This window comes from Phocoena sinus, chromosome 5, assembly GCF_008692025.1.
Source record: "Phocoena sinus isolate mPhoSin1 chromosome 5, mPhoSin1.pri, whole genome shotgun sequence".
NCBI lineage: Eukaryota > Metazoa > Chordata > Mammalia > Artiodactyla > Phocoenidae > Phocoena > Phocoena sinus.
The window spans coordinates 13,047,868-13,071,195 of record NC_045767.1 but is presented as its reverse complement, the minus strand read 5'-3'; the positions used below and the strand labels follow the sequence as shown (position 1 = coordinate 13,071,195).

General features: G+C 34.8%; 1 protein-coding gene across 3 annotated transcripts in view; it reads left to right on the top strand.

The window, feature by feature from the left end:
• C5H4orf33 (chromosome 5 C4orf33 homolog) overlaps nucleotides 1-20,236 on the top strand; it is a 90,846-nt gene extending 70,610 nt beyond the window's left edge. Inside the window, exons 11-12 of one of the 3 annotated variants that reach the window (XR_004350117.1) lie at nucleotides 4,590-4,638; nucleotides 18,658-20,236. The gene's annotated coding sequence lies outside the window, so the exon portion shown is untranslated. Of the gene's footprint in view, nucleotides 1-4,589; nucleotides 8,663-18,657 lie in introns of those variants that run through there. The other 2 variants (XR_004350118.1, XR_004350119.1) reach the window with 2 other exon arrangements.
• Nucleotides 20,237-23,328: the final 3,092 nt, after the last annotated feature.

Genomic DNA, 23,328 nt, shown 5'->3' with positions numbered 1-23,328 from the left:
GAAGGGAGTGGCACGATATATTTAAAGTGACGAAAGGGAAGAAGCTACAACCAAGATTACTCTAACTAGCAAGGATCTCATTTAGATTTGACGGAGAAATCAAAAGCTTTACAGACAAGCAAAAGCAAAGAGAATTCAGCACCACCAAACCAGCTCTACAACAAATGCTAAAGGAACTTCGCTAAATGGGAAACACAAGAGAAGAAAAGGACCTACAAAAACAAACCCAAAACAATTAAGAAAATGGTAATAGGAACATACATATTGATAATTACCTTAAATGTGAATGAGTTAAATGCTCTAACCAAAAGATACAGGCTCACTGAATGGATACAAAAACAAGACCCATATATATATATATATGCTGTCTACAAGAGACCCACTTCAGACCTAGGGACACATACAGGCTGAAAGTGAGGGGATGGAAAAGATATTCCATGCAAATGGAAATCAAAAGAAAGCTGGAGTAGCAATTCTCATATCAGACAAAATAGACTTTAAAATAAAGAATGATACAAGAGACAAGGAAGGACACTACATAATGATCAAGGGATCAATCCAAGAAGAAGATATAACAATTATAAATATATATGCACCCAACATAGGAGCACCTCAATATATAAAGCAAATGCTAACAGCTATACAAGAAGAAATCGACAGTAACACAATAACAGAGGGATAATTTAACACCTCACTTACACCAATGGACAGATCATCCAGACAGAAAATTAATAAGGAAACACAAGCTTTAAATGATGCAATAGACCAGATAGATTTAATTGATATTTGTAGGACATTCCGTCCAAAAACAGCAGATTACACTTTCTTTTCAAGTGCACACAGAACGTTCTTCAGGATAGATCACATCTTGGTTCACAAATCAATCCTCAGTAAATTTAAGAAAATTGTAATCATATCAAGCATCTTTTCCGACCACAGCACTATGAGATTAGAAAGAAATTACAGGGAAAAAAACTTTAAAAACACAAACACATGGAGGCTAAACAATATATTACTAAATAACCAAGCGATCACTGAAAAAATGAAAGAGGAAATCAAAAAATACCTAGAGACAAATGACAACGAAAACAAGACGATCCAAAAGCTATGGGATGCAGCAAAAGCAGTTCTAAGAGGGAAGTTTATAGCTATACAAGCCTACCTCAAGAAACAAGAAAAATCTCACATAAACAATCTAACCTTACACCTAAAGGAACTACAAAAAGAACAAACAAAACCCAAAGTTGGTAGAAGGAAAAATATCATAAAGATCAGAGCAGAAATAAATGAAATAGAAACAAAGAACAATAGCAGAGATCAATAAAACTAAAAGCTGGTTCTTTGAGAAGATAAACAAAATGGATAAACCTTTAGCCAGACTCATCAAGAAAAAGAGAGAGAGGACTCAACACAATAAAACTAGAAATGAAAAAGGAGAAGTTACAATGGACACCACAGAAGTACAAAGCATCATAAGACTACTACAAGCAACTCTATGCCAATAAAATGGACAACCTGGAAGAAATGGACAAGTTCTTACAAAGGTATAATCTTCTAAGACTGAACCAGGAAGAAATAGAAAATATGAACAGAAAATCACAAGTAATGAAATTGAGACTGTGATTTAAAATCTTCCAAAAAACAAAAGCCCAGGACCAGATGGCTTCACAGGCAAATTCTATTAAACATTTAGAGAAGAGCTAACACCTATCCTACTCAAACTCTTCCAAAAATTACAGAGGAAGGAACACTCCCAAACTCATTCTACGAGGCCACCATCACCCTGATACTAAAACCAGATGAAGAACAAAAAAAGAAAATTACAGACCGTTAACACTGATGAATATATATGCAAAAATCCTCAACAAAATACTTGCAAACAGAATCCAACAACACATTAAAAGGATCACACATGATGATCAAGTGGGATTTATCCCAGGGATACAAGGATTCTTCAATATATGCACATCAATCAATGTGATAAACCATATTAACAAATGGAAGAATATAAACCATATGATCATCACAATAGATGCAGAAATAGCCTTTGACAAAATTCAACACCCATTTACGATAGAAACTCTCTAGAAAGTGGGCATAGAGGGAACGTACCTCAACATAATAAAGGCCATATATGACAAACCCAGAGCCAACATCATTCTCAATGGTGAAAAACTGCAAGCATTTCCTCTAAGATCAGGAAAAAGACATGGATGTCCACTCTCACTGCTATTGTTCAACATCGTTTTGGAAGTCCTAGCCATGGCAATCGGAGAAGAGAAAGAAATAAAAGGAATACAAATTTGAAAAGAAGAAGTAAAACTGTCACTCTGCAGATGACATGATACTATACACAGAGAATCCTAAAGATGCCACCAGAAAACTACTAGAGCTAATCAATGAATTTGGTAAAGTTGCAGTATACAAAATTAATGCACAGAAATCTCTTGCATTCCTATACACTAACAACGAATGATCAGAAAGAGAAATTAAGGAAACACTCCCATTCACCATTGCAACAAAAAGAATAAAATACCTAGGAATAAACCTACCTAAGGAGGTAAAAGACCTATACTCAGAAAACTATAAGACACTGATGAAAGAGATGAAAGATGACACAAACAGATGGAGAAATATACCATGTTCTTGAATTGGAAGAATCAGTATTGTGAAAACGACTCTACTACACAAAGCAATCTACAGATTCAATGCAATCCCTATCAAATTACTAATGGCATTTTTTACAGAAGTAGAACAAGAAATCCTAAAATTTGTATGGAGACACAAAAAAACCTGAATAGCCAAAGCAATCTTGAGGGGAAAAAAAAAAGCTGGAGGACTCAGACTCACTGACTTCAGTCTATACTACAAAGCTACAGTAATCAAGACAATATGGTACTGGCACAAAAAAAGAAATATAGATCAGTGGAACAGGATAGAAAGCCCAGAGATAAATCCACACAACTATGGTCAAGTAATCTATGACAGAGGAGGCAAGGATATACAATGGAGATTAGACAGTCTCTTCAGTGAGCGGTGCAGGGATAACTGGACAGCTACATGTAAAAGAATGAAATTAGAACACTCCCTAACACCATACACAAAATTAAACTCAATATGGATTAAAGACCTAAATATAAGACTGGATACTCTAAAACTCTTTGAGGAAAATATAGGAAGAACACTCTTTTACATAAGTCACAGCAAGATCTTTTTTGACCCACCTCCTAGAGTAATGGAAATAAAAACAAAAATAAAGAAATGGGGCCTAATGAAACTTGAAAGCTTTTGCACAGCAAAGGAAACTATAAACAAGATGAAAAGACAACCCTCTGAATGGGAGAAAATACTTGCAAACGAAGCAACTGACAAAGGATTAATCTCCAAAATATATAAACAGCTCATGCAGCTCAATATTAAAAAACAAACAACCCAATGAAGAAATGGGCAGAAGACCTAAATAGACATGGCCAAGAAGCACGTGAAAAGCTGCTCAACATCACTAGTTATTAGAGAAATGCAAATGAAAACTACTATGAGGCATCACCTCACACCAGTTAGAATGGGCATCATCAGAACATCTACAAACAACAGATGCTGGAGAGGGTGTGGAGAAAAGGGAACCCTCTTGCACTGTTGGTGGGAATGTTAATTGATACAGCCATTATGGAGAACAGTATGGAGGTTCCTTAAAAAACTAAAAATAGAACTACCATATGACCCAGCAATCCCACTCTTGAGGATGTACCCGGAGAAAACCATAATTCAAAAAGACACATGCACCCCAGTGTTCATTGCAGCACTATTTACAATAGCCAGGTCATGAAAGCACCCTAAATGACCATCAACAGACAAATGGATAAAGATGTGGTACATATATACAATGGAATATCACTCAGCCATAAAAAGAATGAAATTGGGTCATTTGTAGATACATGGATGGACCTAGAGACTGTCATACAGAGTGAAGTAAGTCAGAAAGAGAAGAACAAATATCGTATGTTAACGCATATATGTGGAATCTAGAAAAATGGTACAGATGAACTGGTTTGCAAGGCAGAATTAGAGACACAGATGTAGAGAACAAACATATGGATACCAACAGGGGAAAGCAGGGGTGGTAGGGAGGTGCTGGTGGGATGAATTAGGAGATTGGGATTGACATATATACACTAATATGTATAAAATTGATAACTAATAAGAACCTGCTGTATAAAAAAATAAAATTAAATTTAAAAAATAGAAATAGAGCTGAAAATTTAGATGAAATTTAGAGTTATGGACAGTGTTTAGCACACCTTTAATTGTAGGTTTTTTAAAAGTTGAAGAAATTTATATAACCTACACAAATGGAGAAAGACAAATCTCTTCCTTTAAACTGTGTAAATGTAAGTGTTCTTGGTCCCACTGTCACTCATTCTTCGCTTCAGTCTGTTAAGTAGCCTGCAGCTTTTCTGAGAATGAGCTACTGGAAAATCACAAAGAAGATTATATAAAAATTTAAATTGGATGACATTTTAATTTGAAAATGCCCAAACTATCGGCCTAATTTCAACTCTATCATTATGATTCTCTTTTTGTTCACTTAGGCACGGACAGCACCTGGTCCTACTGCTCTCCAACAGGGATTCATTTACAGTGAGTACTACAAATCTTTAATCAAATCAACCTTTGTTTTACAGTGACCATATTTTAAAATGCAGGTTGACATGATTTTGGACATTTGAATATTTATATACTTGTTTAACCTTCATTTTCTTCTCAAAGTTCAAGGAAAAGGAAGCAAATAAAAGGGTTCAAGGGCTTGAGTAGGGCTGAAGTGCATGAGGCTAATATATATTCATTTGATGTATCACTGGTGTGGCTGGTTTATGGGCAGATTATTAATATTGCTTGTTGTTTTATGTGTGCTCTTACACATTGGATTTAATAATGATAACTACAATTCTGGGATTAAAGTTTCTCCTCAGTTCTCTAAAAAGAAGCAGCAGAGAATACTGTGTATTTAGTTGGAAAATCTTAAAATAAACAAGGACACTTTCAACAATGAGGAAGGAGAAATTTTTTTTAAAAGTGAAATAACTTCAAAATAACTGAAAAGTACAGAAAATAATGACACCCACCACTGAGATTTAACATTCCCCACCTAGATTTAACAGATATTAAAAAATAAATCCTTATAGACACAGCCAATGACTGTTTCTTATCCCTTATGCTTCCTTCTCTTGTCTCCTCTTCCTACCTTTTCCAGTTTTTTCAACTTTCAGTATTCTAAAGTTGGTTTGTATCATTTTCGTAGTGTTTTCTTGCCTTTTTAAACGTGTGTATCCATAAAAACAGTTTTTTAAATATTTTAAAAGTTTAAAAACTTGTATATTCTTCTTAATAAATTGGGAAGAGCCATTAATTAAGATGTTTTTGTGAATAGAATCAAGGGCAGATATATATATAGATATATGGCAAAAGTCAAATATTTTCCAAATTCATGTATTTTGCAATTGTTCACACGTTTTATTCTAATATGTAAAATTGACATGTTCCTCAATTGGTGGACAATCAGGTTGTGTCCCTAGATTTTTTTAAAATAAATTTATTTATGTATTTATCTTTGGCTGCGTTGGGTCTTCGTTGCTGCGTGTGGGCTTTCTCTGGTTGTGGCGAGTGGTGGGCTCTACTCTTCACTGTGGTGCGCGGGCTTCTCATTGCAGTGGCTTCTCTTGTGGCAGAGCACAGGCTCTAAGCGTGTGGGCATCAGTAGCTGCAGCACGCGCGGGCTCAGTAGTTGTGGTGCACGGGATTAGTTGCTCTCCAGCATGTGGGATCTTCCCCAACCAGGGATTGAACCCGTGTCCCCTGCATTGGCAGGCGGATTCTTAACCACTTCTCCACCAGGGACGTCCTTCAGTAGATTTTTAAACCATGTGCCTTTTACAAATAATTTTTTTAATGATAAAATTGCTTTAAAAAAAAAATCTAGGCCTGTGCTCTAGAGCCCGCGAGCCACAACTACTGAGGCCCGTGCACCTAGAGCCCGTGCTCCGCAACAAGAGAATCCACCGCAGTGAGAAGCCTGCGCACCGCAATGAAGAGTAGCCCCCGCTCGCAGCAGCTAGAGAAATCCCGCGCACAGCAATGAAGACCCAATGAAGCCAAAAATAAAATAAATAAAATACATAAATTAAAAAAAAACTACTGAAAGACTTATAGGACTGAATACAATATACCTTTGGCCCGTTATTCCTCCCTCTGGTCTTGTTCCATGGGCAACTGCTTTCAACAGTTTTAGCTGCCTTTTCTAGTTTTCATATTTAAAATACTTGGTGTGTGTTTTGGTAATTCGTTTTAATCATTAAGAAAAGACACAGTAGAAGATGTACCTTTTTTCTAGTAGAAATACATTCAGACATAAACTTTTTGTTGTCAAGGATATCTCAGTCAAAGAGTGTGTGCTAAGAAGGTCAAGATTAAAGGTTTGATGTATATGTTGGCCAGTTATTCTCTGTGTGGTCCATGACTGTAGATTACAACCCTAACTTTTGTCATGACAGCTTTTCACATGTGCATTCTTTCGGTTTGAAACATCTCAGAAAATAGGGAAGCAAGGAAAAAACCAGAAGTCTGTTGTAAAATTGCTGACAGTGGTAGAAATATAGGACTTAGGAGCTGAAATAATGACCTGTCTATAAAAGTGTAACACGCTATTGAGAAGTTCTCTTCCAGCTCTAGAAACAAAATTCTTAGCAAAGGACCATACCCACTGTATGGACAGTGGCCTTATCACTGGAATTTACAAAGAATTGCTCATTCTATTAGGATGGCTTGTTTTACTTTGTTTTGTTATTTAAATTTTGGAGCAAGGGGAAATAAAAAGTGGTTCAAGATCTCTTGGCTATTTTATTTAAGAAAAAGTCATGGAAGACTTTTTGAATTGGAGGACATTTGCATTATTGATCTTACATTGTAAAATATTTCCAAGACTGTTATTTAAAAGTGGTAGTGAGTAGAAAAATTTATAAAGACTAAGGGTTAGCAATTAAAAAAAGTAAAAGGTAGGAAAGAAGATAATTTTTTTTTAATGGTAAGAGAATAATTTATATCGGTCATCTGTTTCCCTCAGAACCATGCCCAGATATAACCCTATGTTTTTTTAAAATATTATTTTATTGTGGTAAGAACAAAAAACATGAGATCGACCCTCTTAAATTTTTAAGTGTATAATATGTTATTGTTGACTGTAGGTACAGTGTTGTACTGCAGACCCCTAGAGCTTATTCATTTTGCTAAACCAAAACTTTATGCTTATTGATTAGTGATTCGCCATTTCACATTCCTCCCGCCCCTGGATTTTACTCTTTGATTCTATGAAGTTGACTATTTTAGATACTTCATGTAAATGGAATCATACTATGTTTGTCTTTCTGTGACTGACTTATTATTTCACTTAGCATAATGTCCTCAAGATTCATCCATGTTGTAACATACTGCAGAATTTCCTTCTTTTTAAAAGTCGGAATAGTATTTCACTGTATGTATATAGTACATTTTCTTTATTCATTCATGGCGGGGAATAATCTTAAGAGAAATAGAAAGACATACTAAAGATTGACTTATCTGTTGAATTTTCTTAGATCAGCACTGTCCAGTAGAAATTTCTGTGATGTTGGAAAATGTGCTGCATATGCTCTGCCCCAAATGGTAGCCACTAGCCACATGAAATGTGGCTCTGGCAACTGAGAAACTAAATTTTAACTTTATTTAATTTTAATTAATTCAAATTTAAGTTTAAATTGCCAGGTGTGGCTAATGGCTACAGTATTGAACAGTGAAGTTCTAGAGAAAGTATCACATAGACAGAAGTATGACATCTTCTCTTTTTATTATTTTTTAATAAGTGGCAGAGTGACATTCAAACCCACTCTGGCTCTAGAACTCTTTTTTTTAAATTAATTTGTTTATTTTTGGCTGCCTTAGGTCTTCCTTGCTGCGCGTGGGTTTTCTCTAGTTGCGGTGAGCAGGGGCTACTCTTCGTTGCAGTGCATGGGCTTCTCATTACGGTGGCTTCTCTTGTTGTGGAGCAGGGCTCTAGGTGCATGGGCTTCAGTAGTTGTGGCATGAGGGCTCAGTAGTTGTGGCTCGCAGACTCTAGAGTGCAGGCTCAATAGTTGTGGCACACGGGCTTAGTTGCTCCGTGGCATGTGGGATCTTCCCGGACCAGGGACGGAATCCATGTCCCCTGCACCGGCAGGCAGATTCTTAACCACTGCTCCACCAGGAACATCCCCTCTTTTGTTTTAAATGTAATTGTGCTTTTTGATCCTTAATGTGCTTGAGAAGATATGAATATAGCTAGCATTCCAATTGTGAAAGTAGAAAGGAGAGAAAAGTTATAAAAGGAATGTTTTAAAAAACCAATCTATGTATCGTTTGAGAACTACTTAATATAAAACATGCTGGTTTAATACCATTAAATTACATATATATGTGCATATAAATATATAAAATATGATAAAAATAAAAATTTAACATATTCACACTAAGCTACATAATATAAAGCTACCTAATATATATACTGCTAATTTAATACCATTAAACTGTGTGTTTATATACTTATGTTATAGATATATGATATATATCATATCTGACAAAAACGAATATATGTACTAAAATCAACTCTAGAAGATGTGGGTATCATAATATTAATGAAAATTAAGGGTAATTTGAAATTTTGGTGTCTTATGCACATTTATGCTATCTACCAATAAAGAATTCAGAGTAATTAAGATAGAGGAAAAAACAAGGGAGAGTGACAGAGGGAAAGACCCATTAAAACAACTTGGGTCTCTTGCAAGACAGGATACTGCTTGATAAAGTGTGAAGAGAGGATAGAAGAAGGAGCAAAACAATTCTTGAAATCTGTCCTTTTGAGTATTTTGAGTTAAGATGAACCAGAATTGATAGAGGCTTGCTTTCACTAATGAGAATTTAATTGTCTTGTGCAATGTTCCAATAATGAAAATATGTTAATTGACAATTGATATTCTTATAAAGTAAGACTAAAAGGATTGAGATAGAATTTTCTGCAAGGTAAGTGATGAACATTGGAGTCAAATGGACATGGGTACAAACTCCAAGCCAGCTCTGTTGCTTAGTTGCTGTGTGACTTTGGATGAGTGACTTAACCTTTCTGACACTCAGTTTCCTTTATCTGTGAATTGGAGAGAATAAAAACAATCACTTCAAAGGTTTTTAGAGATGATGAAATGAGACAATGAATGTCAGGCAGTATATTAAAAGTTTAATGCATAGAATAAGCCTTCAAATTGTAGTTAATATTAACTATTGATGAAAATGTTAAAAGAAATATAAATTAGAAGAAGCAGAGGATTGCAAATTCCATGTGGTGCATTTCAAGTATGGTGATGAAAATATAACTTAGCAAATACTTTTGAAAAAGAGATACTATCCAAATACAGATGAATGGAGGTATGGAAAATTCCTGAGGGAAAAGTGTGAAATTTATGAATTTGAAGTAAGGAGGTTATTAGAGAAGATGTGAAATTTTTATTATAATTTAAAATCTCAGGAGGAAGGTTATGGAAATGGAGAAAATGGTGCTTTAAAAAAAGAAGATTTATGGAGTGGGAAGGAAGCCTGAGTTGATAGGAAGTAGAAATGGAGAAAGTACTTGGTTGTAGAATGCACACATGTTTTTAGGCTTTCTGGGAACAAGGCAAGGAAAATAGTCCATCATGATCACTGAGGTCCTACATACAAAAGGGATAAACTCCATAACAGACCTATCTGAAGGCTTTTTTCATACACTATAATATCCCAGTGATGAAAGAAGAAATTTTTAAGAAGTGGCGGGAAATCAGAAATCGATAAGACACATGTATGCTTTATATCTACTATATAAAGCTCTTTCTCCTAATTCATCTCCATAGTGTTCTCTTAAATCTTTTCTTGTTTCATTTCTAATAGGAAAACTCTACACTTGCAGCTCCTTTTTCTTACGTGTGTTTATTTCTCAGAATCTTGTATTTTGGTTTTTGTGTGTTGAAGTTATCTTGGTCAACAGATTTAATGGAATTTTCTCATTCTTCCTGATTTCTATGCAGCATGTGACATTGATGATCATTCCTTTCTTCTTGAGATTCTTTTCAGACTCCTCCTATTCTCTGATTAGTCCTTTCTGATCTCATTATTTTCTTTAATTCCGGCCCTCCATCAGATGGACCACTGTGACCATCTGATCCTCTTCCATGCCTTCAACCTTAATTTCTGTTCAGATTTCTCAAACATCTATATAACTGGGCTTAAGTTTTCTCCAGAGCATTAGTCCTACATTCCTAGTAATGTTTACTGCGTATCTGCATCTGGGTATCCTGACAGCAGCTCAGGCTTAACATTACTGAAACTAACTTATCAATTTCCAGGTCTTGGTTGTGCACCTCTATCTAAAGTTGCACCATTATTTTCTAAATCAGGCAGACAAGAAACTTCTGCCATCTTTGATTGTTCCATCTCTCTTGCCTGTTATATACAACCAGTTGCCATGCCTTGTAACTTTGCGGAGTTTTGCTATGCAGCGGTCTGTGAAGTAGTGTGAATGACCACTGAATGGAATTACTATATATTGAACCAAACGTAACAAATAGTGATTAGAAGGTCCATTAGAACCCTAGGCATTCCCTGATAGTAGGTTAGTCACGTGAGGGAATGAGTATTGGAAATAAAGCCTGGCTGGACCGTTAAAGTAGGAAGTTATGGAAGATGGAGAGAGCAAAGGGCCATGGGCCCAGGAAACTAGGCATTCACATAATCTCCAAACTCTTGACAAATGCAGTGCTTGAGCCATGCGTCTCAGAACAGGTTCCTCTGCAAAGCTTTGTTAGAGTTCTGTGAATAGCAATGTCTGTGTAAACATCTCTGAATATCCTAACAGATTCTCAGTGCTATTTGGATATGAATAGGACAAGAGAAAAACATTTAGTTAAAAATTACAGATATGATTTCTTTAATTTTCTTTTTTTTTCCCACTATAGAACATTTGAAAGGAAGTGATTTGAAGAGCAAGCTGGGCCTTTGTGATTGGCCCAAATAAAGTATAGTGTAGTGTTGTATTTTGTCGCCTTCCTGCTTTTAATAAATAGAGGCTACATTTTGTCAGCTGTTTTCCTGAACCACACTACCTGGCATCTCAGGGTTACATTTTGGTCATTTGTTTTTTTTTTTAACTCCCTTCCCTTCTCCAATGGGTTGATAACAATATAGCAATGCCCATTTATGCAGTACCTTTTATTTTTAAGTAAAGCAAATGGATTTTTGCATCTTGCCTTACTGACAAGTTTGCAAATTACCAATCTTTGCTCTTTTTTCTCCCTCCCAATTTTTCATGGTGGTAATTAAGGACTGTAAATTTCACTTTATCATTTGTGTTAGGAATAGTAGTATAAATCATAGTAATAGCACCGTTCATTTCAGTAATGCCAGCCTGCCTGCAAATCACTTGTAAATTTGTTCCATGGTTGTACCTCTATCAAATTAATCAAAAAACCACCTGCATACATTTCCTGAGCTTATTTCGAAGGCTTAGTAACAGTGAGGAAGAAAGACCATTGCTGACCTTTGCATTTTTATTTATTTGTGAGCTCTGAATGGCTTGTGCATATGTTTTCGTTTTGAACCCTGGCTAACATCTAACTGAGCATTGTATGTAATGCTTTTTTTTTTTTTAAACACAGGTTGGGATTTGTGCCCCAAATAATATACCTGCCAGATCGTCCTACCGTGGTTCATACGTAGTAATAATAATGTTTGATTGGACATAAAATTGTATTCCATTTAAGAATTTGTGAGAAGTAATACTTTTCTGCTGAAAAAGGATTTTTCAAGTGAGCATAATTGTTTTCAACGTTGGGAAGTTAGGCAACAGTCACTTACGCTTGTCCCCTGTACCCAGGAAGGTGATACCAATGTGTTATTCTGAATATGGAGGAAAAAAGAGAATCTTTCCTTATGTTCCTGCTTATGCTTTCTGGACAATAGTTAAGACAACTCCAGTTCAGGTGAGGCTGGCTCCAGTGCACTGTTTATATAACATGTTGAGTTCTATACTGGATATAGTGTCTTCTTTGGGGGAACTTCCTGATGTACAATATTCATGTCCAGTTTACTTCTAACTTATTGATCCTGCCCTAAGAGGAGAAAGGGGAATTTAAATTTAGTAATGGCTTACTGTTAGTCTTACCCTGAGTCAAACATTCTTAGAGGAAAAAACACAGGTTATTTATTTTAATTTTACATTTTGGAATTACGAAGACGAGACAAAATCCAGTTCTAGAGCTCAGATAATAAAAAACATGATTTATAACTTTATATTTTTATGTATACTTTCCTTCGATTTCTGTTTCTGATATATAAGCTTGGTTTTGAGAAGTTATTACCTGCATGTGGACTCAGTATTTCAGTGAGTTTTCATTGTAGAGTCTTTAAGGTTAGCATAAGAAATCAGACATAAGTATAGGGGTCTTAATTTTCATCAACAGCTTGCTTTTGCATCTAATTAAAAAGATAATGACAAGGTTCCTTTAAATTCTTAGTAGTTATAGTATTTCGTTTTAGTCTCTGTATATTTTCCACTCTAGTCTCTACTTTTAAATAGTCTATATTGAAGACTTCACACTTGTGAAGTTGGAATAGTCTTTTGAGCAAATCCACTCACTATTTTTTCTATTCTCCCTGGATGAACGTGTAATTGGCAATAATTTACTTCAAAGAAACTCTTTTATTAGAAAAAGAAGAGACAACAGCAACAGATGGCCTTGAATCTTGCTATTCTCTAAAGAAATTAAAGAAATAAAGAAGTAAATATTTTATTTCTATGTAGCAAAATCAGAAAGCCCAGAGTGAGTTTGATATATTTTGAAATACTGTTAAATAATTCTTTCAGTAACCGTTTTATAATTTAGTTCTACGTATATATGCAATAATTCTCGTGGAGAAAAAGCTTTGGAAAGCAATGGATTAAAATATCAGGAAATTAAGTAGAGGTTTTAAAGAGTGACAGTTCTGATTACTATGGACTCTTTCATGTGTGTGGAAGAAGCTAGTCTTGAAAACATCTGAAAGCATAAATAAATATTTTTTATCTGTAGATCCATACATTAAAAATATATTTGTAAATGTGTTTATAAATATGTATAAGATTAAAGCACTTTTTCATTGTCTAGTGTTGCAGTAATCCACTTTACCTAATATGAGAGAGAATAAATTAAAATTAATTTAGCCACAGGGAATCCTTTTAGCCTGTTGGATTTACTCTACTTATGAGACTGTAAAATATTTTAGTGTTACTTCTTAAAGATAAAAGCAATAAAATTAAATCTTGAAAGCCATCACATTTCATTTAACAATAAACCAGTGATTAACTGATAGGTTCTCAAAGATGGTGGAATAATGATCTTTCCTTCTACTCCTTTCACCTCTATTCTCTTCTAAAATAAATCATTTCCAGACTGTCAGCAAGCATGAGAAATTTCTAGCTAAAGACCTTTCTCTCTTGAAGACGCTGAAAAGAGGGGCTTAGAGTGAAAAGTGCCATAACTACAATAGTAAGCGCATTCTACCAAGGATAAATAAAAATTGCAAAGCCTGACAGTGAAGAGTACAGAGAGGAATTCAAGTGACTAAACCTCAAATAAAGGATTATCCTTGTTTGTGAGGAATCTATTCCAGTAAGAAATCGATCTAGAAACCTCTGCATACAAAAGCACCTGGGCAGTTTTTTGAGCTATGGGGAAACTGCCACTGAGACCAGTAATCCTAACTGGGCAGTGACCTGCCAACAGGTCTTCAGGCCCCAGCAATAGACATTTTTCTGTACAGTTATTAGGCCCTGAGTCTGTTTATTTAGAGAGCAGCTGTTCTAAATCAGTGACACTCACACTGTCATTAAAATAAATCTGGTACTATATTTTTTACAGCTCTATTAATTTTACCATTTAACTTTCTACTTTGTAAAAGTGGAAAAATGAAAACTGAGAACTGTGAGTATATTGTTTGTTAAGTAGATGCCAACCGGATTAAAATCCCATCAACAGTTGTAGTGGTAACTGAAACAAAGTGACAGATTTAACACTGCTGTCTATTTATGTGTCAAATAGAGTTAAATGTTTTGCTGAATTCCTAAAATGGTTTGGCTCTGTAGTATCTAGCATAATCAACACTGAAAATTGGAGCACAATTTTGTCTGAATATGTGGAAAAAGGTATGTGCACTTGAGGATCAAGAAAATTGCTACTGAAAGTCGTATGTTAAAAAATGGCTTTGATTAATGAAAACAAAGTTAGTTATTTGAATATATTTGTTAGGCAGAAATGAATTCATTCATTCATTCATTTACCAGACTTTCACTGAGGACCTTTTATGGGCCTGGCTCTGTGTTAGGGGCAGAGGATGCAAAGTCAAATAACATGTAGTCTCTGCTCTCTTGGAGTTTTTGCTCCCGTGACATGTATCCACTTTTTCAAAATGTTTTGTTAATTTAGTTAATATTGATTGGATTTCTTAAAAACAAGTTTTCTCCAAATTTTTTTTGGTATATGTTTTCTTTATATCTACTTTAAATATCTCTGCTTCTGTTTTGGAATAAAAAAATAAAAAGCAGAGCAAAACAAAACAACAAACAACACCAAGCCATGCTACTACACTGGGAGTCTACAAAATAAGAAAACCTCCTTAACTCCGAAAGGAAGAAAAAAATTTTTTCTTCTGTGTTAAAAACTATACTTTTTCTTTGAGGATGGTTCTTTAGGTTAGAAGTTCATTAATACACCAGTGCCACCTGCAAAATCTGCTACAATATTAATAAACTAATACATTTCACATTTTTAGCTGTAGGTATACAATTTTATGGGGCATTATTATACAGGTTTAAATAAGAAGAATTTGGTCTTTATGTGAGAGCCATTACAATCCTTCCCAAATAGTAAATATTACTGTTTGAAGAAAGAAAATAGGCTATTAAACTGCGTTGAAGTCATCAATGTCAACTTTCAACTTTTCTGGCTTAGGTTTACCTGTATTTAGTATTACGAGTTCTACTCTGATTGAACACCCTTGGCATTATGTATGGGGCTTGATAAATATGGGGATTCACCGGCTTATTCATTTATTCAACAAATATTTTGTGAGCATTTACCACGTACAAGGTGTTGTTCATGTGGCTGGGGTTATATGTGTGAAAAAGACCATCAGAGCTCCTTCCTTCAAGGACCTCACATTCCAGGGGAAGTCTTGACTAGCAAAGAGTTCAGGTGGGGAAAATCCTAATAATTCTGTCCCACAGAATGAACTATCTATCTTCAGGGAATGAAACACTGCAGTGTGGGACTTAATAGCTCATACATTATTCTTTTAACTGATACGTAGGGTGCATCCACTGTGTGCAAGGCACTGTTCTAGGCATTGGATCTTCTCTTAATAGTCAGATTTAGGAGATCTTGAATGGCTCCTAGGAATTTGTATTTTTCTAAATACCTTACAATCACGCAATTTTAAAAAAATGACCACTTTAATCAATTCCTTTCAAATATAAATGATCTTGGCTAGGTTTGTAATAAGAACTATGTGACAGAAAATTCACAGTGGGAAGCAACAGCTAGTTGCACTATGATGATGCCTTCTATTATGTGTTGCTAATTGATAGAAGACTATTGTAATCTTTATTTTTTTATTTTATTTTATTTTATTTTTGGCCATGCTACACAGCTTGTGAGATCTTAGTTCCCTGACCAGGGATCAAACCCTGGCATTTGAAGCACAGAGTCCTAACCACTAGACCACCAGGAAATTCTCTATTGTAATCTTAATCAGGCAAAGTTGATGGCCAAGATGGTGTTTCAGGAAGAATGTTGAAGAGCTTCTCTTATTTTCTTGCTGGAATGAAAAGCTATCCTAGTTACAAAGAAACTGTGCAGGAATGCCTCAGTGAGAGCCAAAGCTTTTCTCAAACAAACTTCTCTGGTTCTACTCAAATGCTTAAACAAGCCCTTCTGCGACATTGCAGAAATAGTCACCATAAACCTTGAAGAGATTGTCCTGCAATATTTTTGAGGACCAGATTTTAATGTGGCTCCCGAATCAGGTTTAAATTTTTCCAATTAAAAAAAAAATAAACCATGAGCAATCCAGCAGGAAAAACAAGTAGGGTTTGAGAGGGTAGGTGGCAGGCTGATGATGCTGCAGTTGGGGAGTCAAGGGAGCTCTCCTTTGTGGTAACACATAAATGGCACATTGGTTCCCTCTTGCAGCTACTATGTGGAATCTTTTGCTTCACCACTTAGAGCAAAATTTAAAGAATTTAGCAGCAGAATATCCAAATGTTGGGAGGTAGAGGAAGGGAAGGGGTGGGGGTGGGAGAAGGGCACAGAAATAGCTACTTCAATCTATGACAAGCACATTTACAGTTTTTCTTAGGATCTTGCCTGCTGCCTAATATAACAGGAAGGTCACTTTGACAGAGTCACTTTGAGAAGCAAGAAAGATGATACTGTGAATAATTAAGGATGTTAAATCAACCACAGTTATACAGTTCCCTTTGAATATACTCATTTATTCATATATTACTTGGCCTAATGCTCATTAGTCATTCCACAAATTTTAAGTGTGCTAGACAATGGGAACATGTTGGTGTAGAAGGTGGGCATCCTCTTTGACCTCTTAGAATTGTACTCTTCTCAAGCAGAAGGGACTAGCAGATGGGAAATAAAAAGGTTATTCAGCTGGATAATGATTTACTGCTATAGTCTGTGTTCTAAACATAAATCAGTTTTTCTGCAGTGCTTTCAGCAAATCAAAAACGGCATCCGGTTCTTCTCTTGGTAAATGGTAAAGGGATTTAAGATGATTGCCTTAGGTGTCTGCTGTTACTCAAGAGTCGCTTTTATGAATGTAGCTAGAATATCAGCTCTGTGAGGGCAAGGACTTTGTTTTGTTGACCCAGTATGCCCAGTTCCTTGAAAAGTGTCTGTCACATGGCAGGCATTTAATAAATACTCATTGAATGACAGTCCAGAGCTTGATAAAGTCAGGAATTGATTTAAGTTTCTTGATATAGAAGCAAGTGGAATGAGGAGAAGATAATGGTGTTCTATTTAGATCCTAACATTTGTTGAAGCTCAGTGGGCTCAGATCTTTATAAAAATATCTTTTTTCGAAAATGGCTTTTGGAAAAATGGCATCCTTATGATACACTTAGCATGTTAAAATGAATCAAGAAATTATAGTCATAATGGAGAACTCATAGGAATTTCTGTTTTGAAAGTAGGTCAAGCAAGTTACTCAAGTTCATCCTGGCCGCAGAATAGTATATTGTATTCCATTAATTTGACAGTGGACCCTTTATTTTTATAGTGCTCTTAAAAAAAAAAAAAATTCTAAAAGGGAGACAACTATTGGCAGCTCTATGGAGTTACAGTAGAGCTAGTTCCCGAGCATCCCTGGATAAAATTCCTCACATACTTTCTTCTCTAGATGCAGAGTAGACTGTCAAGGGAAATGACTGTGATCAGTGGAGTATGTTTATCATAGATTATCATAGATTTTGGCTTAGTCTCTTCACAGAGGTTGTCAGTTGTCCTGTGGACAACACTGTTACAGCAGTTTTCCGAACAGTTTTTAAAAATTGAGTTGTCTCAGTCTCTGAGGGAGAGCAGAGAGGGTAATTTGGCTCTTGACCAGCACTTTTTCCAAATGGGTAATTTTTAGAATGGGATTGTCAGTGATTCTGGCCAACTTCAGTTGATATTAGATTCTTCATTAGGGTTGACAGGGTCTGTCTGGGAATGGGGAAGGAAGTCTACGGGGAGATAATCTAAGTAAAAAAGGAATCCAGTATTCTCTATCTGGGACATGGATTGTTTCAAAAACCTATCCCTTTTATGCCTTATATTAATAAGCATTAATGAGATGAACCATTTAGAAAGGTAAAAATTGATGTCAGCAAAAAATTTCTAAAAACTTACTTACAAAACTGATAAAACAGTTGTTGATGAATGAGTGACTGTGACCAATATAATAAATATGATCAGCTTCTGAAATGGTGACAAAGAATGAAATAATTAACTCGAGCAGGTAGGGGCATATGAATTCCATTAGAAATTGTCTCTGTGATTCAGGTCAGGTTCCTTGGGCTAAGGTGGCTGCTTAACAGGTCTCCATAGTCTGGGTTTGCCTGCCAGGGATCAGCATAGATGTTAGCAACTACAATAAATTTAGGGCTAATGAGCAAACAAAGCAGTTTCACTTGCTTTTCCTTAGAGCTCCAAGCATGAAGAACCAGTGTTTAGGTCAGCAGTATCATTATGCCCTTATAAAAATTAGCTGTTTGTACAAATTGAATCTGACGTTTTATATGTTTTATAGAAGACCATAAATACTTTCAACTTTTTATAAATAATAAAACTGTGAATGGGGTGAATACTCAATGGCATTACTAATGGGTCTTCAACTTAGGAACCATGACTGACAAGCTTGCCTTACAAAGCAATTATATCATTTTTGTCTAATTTAAACTTTGGTTCTATTTGTTTAATGCATTAAATCTGCCAGTTGAAAATTATTGCTGTTTTGATTATTTCCTCCTAACTATGAAAGTAAGAGCCAAGTTCACAATTTAAAGTCAACATTACCTGGAACCGGTGGAGTGGGATTATATTTCTTCCTTGGGAATATTTTCCACGTGGTATTGATAAAATGAATTCATATGTAATTCATGGATCAGGGATTAGAAGAATTTATGAAGCCCTCTATTCAATGCCACATGAAGAGATAGAAGATGGACAAGGCTTAACTTGTAAGTATGCAAATAATTTGACTATATATTTACTTTCAGGTTTTACCTACAGTGAGTTGTGAGAGGGAGATAAGAGCTTTAACAACAACTCCTTACATTTTTTTATATCCCAGAAAGATTTTCATTGCATTTTTGATAATTAGAATAAGTAGCTCTATTCACAAATAGTGAGATTTTTACCAAATTTATTTTAAAATATTTTCTGGTTTATATTTTAAGAGCTAATTGGAATTGAAAATGCCAAGGAACAATAGTAAATTAAGCTTTCTAAAATGTAGAATTAAATCTACCAAGTAACCTTTCTTGTGTATTTCTCAGCCCTCCATAACTCCAACCCAAAATCCAAACATGGTTCTTTTTGCAAATATTCCCTATGTATTATATTTTATAAATATTTGAGATTTTTGTTTTGATACCTGTTCATTTCAGATGCTACACATTTTGAGGGGAAGATAATGTAAGCATTCATCATTTTTTTCACAGTGCCTAAAATTAAAAAAACTACACATAACATTGGTAATCAACTACACTCAAACTACACATAACATTGTTAATCAACTATACTCCAATATAAAATTAAAAAGTTAAAAAAATAAAAAACTACACATACATGTAAAATTATAAATATCTAAGTATGTGTAACATGTATACATATATGGTTTTTTGTATTGTTTATGTATAACACAGGTGAATTATTTTCAACATTTTTGTTTGACCTACTTTTTACACTTTAACAACTCTGTCATTTTGCATCAACTCCTACATAATTGGAAATGAATCTACATAGCAGTCAACTTGAATCAGCTTCCTTCAGGCTGTACTAGGCACTGTACAGGACTGTATGATTTCTGTTTGCTTTTATGAATGATAGTAGTAACATTGCCACTGGTAGTAAAAGCTTGCATACTTTGATAATACATAGGTAAAGCTCATTTTAAAGGAGTGTTGTATGACTGAAAGTACTTAATTAGTATACAGTATTTCTGTGTGAGTTGAGTGAGCGTGTTTCGTAGTAATCGGGGACTCACAGAAACTACCAATAAGACATGAGAGGATACCTTTATTATTGCATGGCGAACCTTGGATTCATACCATCTTCACATGTCTTAAAATGTGAATTCAACAAACTGCTCATATAAACTTTTTTCAGTGAGATTTGAATTAAGAAAAATATATATGTATATATAATCATTAATTAGCATAGAAATAATGGTTTCTCACTCCTCAATGAATATTGTGGCAAGTTCTGTACTTGTATACATAAGAAAAATTATACATGTACGTAAAAGAAGATGTAATATGTTATTATAAATATCATTTTAAAATAAAATAATAGATATATTAATGAGCAATGTTTAAAGTAATTAAAGCATGGATATGTTTTTCTTTTAAATTTTATTTAATGAATAAATAAAACTATGGCTGTGTATTGAATACTTAAAATTTGAATTTTTTTCTATGTGACCTGAAGCCATCGCCTTGAGTATTTCAAACCTTTCAACTTGAAGTGGATTATGGGAAACAACTGGGAGAAGCCAGACTCAGAGCTGTGGAAGGAGCTTTGCTGTGATCCTTTACCTTCTGACAACACAGGTTATAGCTCGTAATGAAAAGCACTTAACAAATAGAACTCCATGTACCACCACCTTTTGGCCTCAGTTAGACAGCTGAAGTAAAATCATTGTCTGCTACCACTGTAAATGTTCCAACAACACGCTAGAAATAAATTATCTAAGTGAACATGACTCTTCTGCTGTATCTTTTACTAATAATGTTTTTTTTTAAATAAACGATAAGAGAAAATAATTGTTAGGGTGCTTCTTTCCCATCAACTCATCCTTTCTGGCAAGTTTTCTTTTCCCTGAAATAGATCTTTGGAAAATCAAGAAAGAACATGAGATGTTTCTGTTAAAATTCCAGTGATACATTGCATAGTGCTGAGACCTGAAGTAGAAAAATGAACAGCTGTAAATTTTGCCCTAAGGACATTTCAGTGCTTTGAAAACATGGAGGTGAATATTATAGCTTCTACTCAATGTTACATTTTAATACATTATTTAATTTCTAAATATGACAATTTTCTTGTAGGGGTGGCATTGCATGTCATCTGTCAGAATAAGTGTTAACCTAAAATACCCTGAGCAATATTGGTTGAGTGAACTAGAGTAAGTCCATTAATCATTACATTATTAAATTATTGGGCACTTGGATTCAGGAATGGTTTGTATGTTAAAGGTATATCTAGTCTTCTTTGTCCAGCTACCAACACTTTCACTGACTCTCTGAGGAACCAATTTATTTATATAGCAATAGTTATATTTATTTGTATATATGTTTATATATAATATATATATATATAAATATATTTATTTATTTATATACCAATAGTTGATTTTGAGACCTTCAGCTTAAAGATAGACTGTTTCTTTTCCATATCAGCCTTTGAATTTGGGTGGCATGGAAAAGAAGAGGAGGAAAATAGCATAAATGCTGGCCAAGGATTCTTGTGTTGCCCTGGAGTGAAGTGGGATCTGATCCTGAGAAATTTGCCTGTCCTCTTGTTCGCCTCTCTGAAAACAGTTTAGATTACTTATAAGTTAAATCCTTGTTTAGTTAAAACTTGTTCTAAATAACACTCTGTAGTTCTAATCTTGTGGCAACATCACATTCAGTTCTGGGGATTGCAAAAGTGAATATCCTTAACAAAACAAACGATGACAATAGCAAATAAACAAAAACTCAGGAGAATTTAATGAATAGCAACTTCACTTGGAAACTTATATGAAGTACTCAAGTCCTGAAAGAATGAATGAAAAAACAAATTCCATTATTTCTGAGCTCTTATTATGGTAAGCCAGTTCTGTTATAAATCTCAAATTTCCCAACACTTCATATTTCAGTTTGAAAACATACTATAGTTTAAATATATAGTGCAGTGAAATTCAAGTGTGAAGCCTCCCCCTCCAGACCACCAGCCTTCCTAGCTGGAGTGAAAATAGCATATTCTCAGTTCCTGATTCATCAAAGTCCGGTTTTCAGGTGTTTTGATGATTAAATCTGGTGAGAGGCCATCAGTTTTATACATAGGTTTCTCTGTAGGGCTGCCTTGTCATACACTTCTGTAAATGGGAGTTTGGGAACTTTAAATGAAAGAGTGTGAAGTTTTCTTTGTGAGGGTTATTAACTGAGGGACTCTGGATTAATTTAGCAGCCAGGTCTGTTCTTTCAGCCATAAGCCACGCTGTCAGAGAAACTTAATTACACTTTATAAGTGGGATGCAAATGAGTTGTGACACTACATCATTTCACATGAAAGGTTCATTACTTACATTAACTTGCATAATGCTTGCTCCTAAACCTAGACTCATTACAATATTCCTGGGATTTTTTTTTTTTTAAACATAGCTAAATACAAGTAGGGTTTTAACTTTTAATAGCCTGTTTCTTTCTTAATATTTAATGCTACAAATGTTCCCTTTATTAAATGATTATGAATCGAGCTACTAGATGCATGAATGTATTAAGGCTGGCAGGAAAAAAATGTTCTACCACTTGTCTGCTCAACTGCACATTCTCAGGACCAGATTATTCTTTAAAGTAACTTTATATCAGTAACTTCTTTAGCATTGATATCCATGGCTTGAAACAGGAAATTTAACAAGCTTTAAAATCAGAAGTCTGAGGAATTTTATCCTTAGAGCTTAACAGATTTTTTTCTGAGGATCAGTTGGGTGATTTGGGGTGAGGAAATATATAAATGTAAACGTAAAAACACGTTTCATAATGATAATTGAAAGCTTAAGTGATAGGGATAAATCAGTCGTGACTTATGTGACAAGGTGTTAGGACAAGTACAAACAATACATTTGATCCTATTCTGAAGAAATAGTCAAATGGTCCTGAATTCTAAGGGGAGAGAGAGTTCATTTTGGATTCATCCCTCTATTCTCTGATGTGGTAATAGGGTTTTAGGGAAAATTAGTTGTTTCTTCTTAACATAATCAGTCACATAATCAATGAAGAGTGCTTGACAGTTGTTCTCAAGGATAGATAGTAGTACGAAAAACAATAGCAAACTTTTGTCACCTGTTATGCTCTTGGCAAAGTCCTAAGCACTTTACTTGTATTAGCTCATGTAATACACACAAAAACCGTATGAGGCAGGTACTGTGTCCCCATTTTAGAAATGACAAAACTGAGAAAGTTAAGCAAGTTGCCCAGAGTCGCGCAAGTATGAGAGCCAGGATTCAAACCTACTCAGTCTATTTTTAAAGCCCATGCTTTTTAACCACTATGGCGTACTACCCAAGTTGTACAGGGGATTTTTATATTTATTAAATATAATAGAAAAAAATGTAAATAAAGGAATGATGAGATCCAAGGAAATCATAGTGGAGAACAGATCTTTATTCTGTTAATTGAGGAACATGATTTTTTTAAAAAATTGAAGTACAGTTGATTTACAGTGTTTG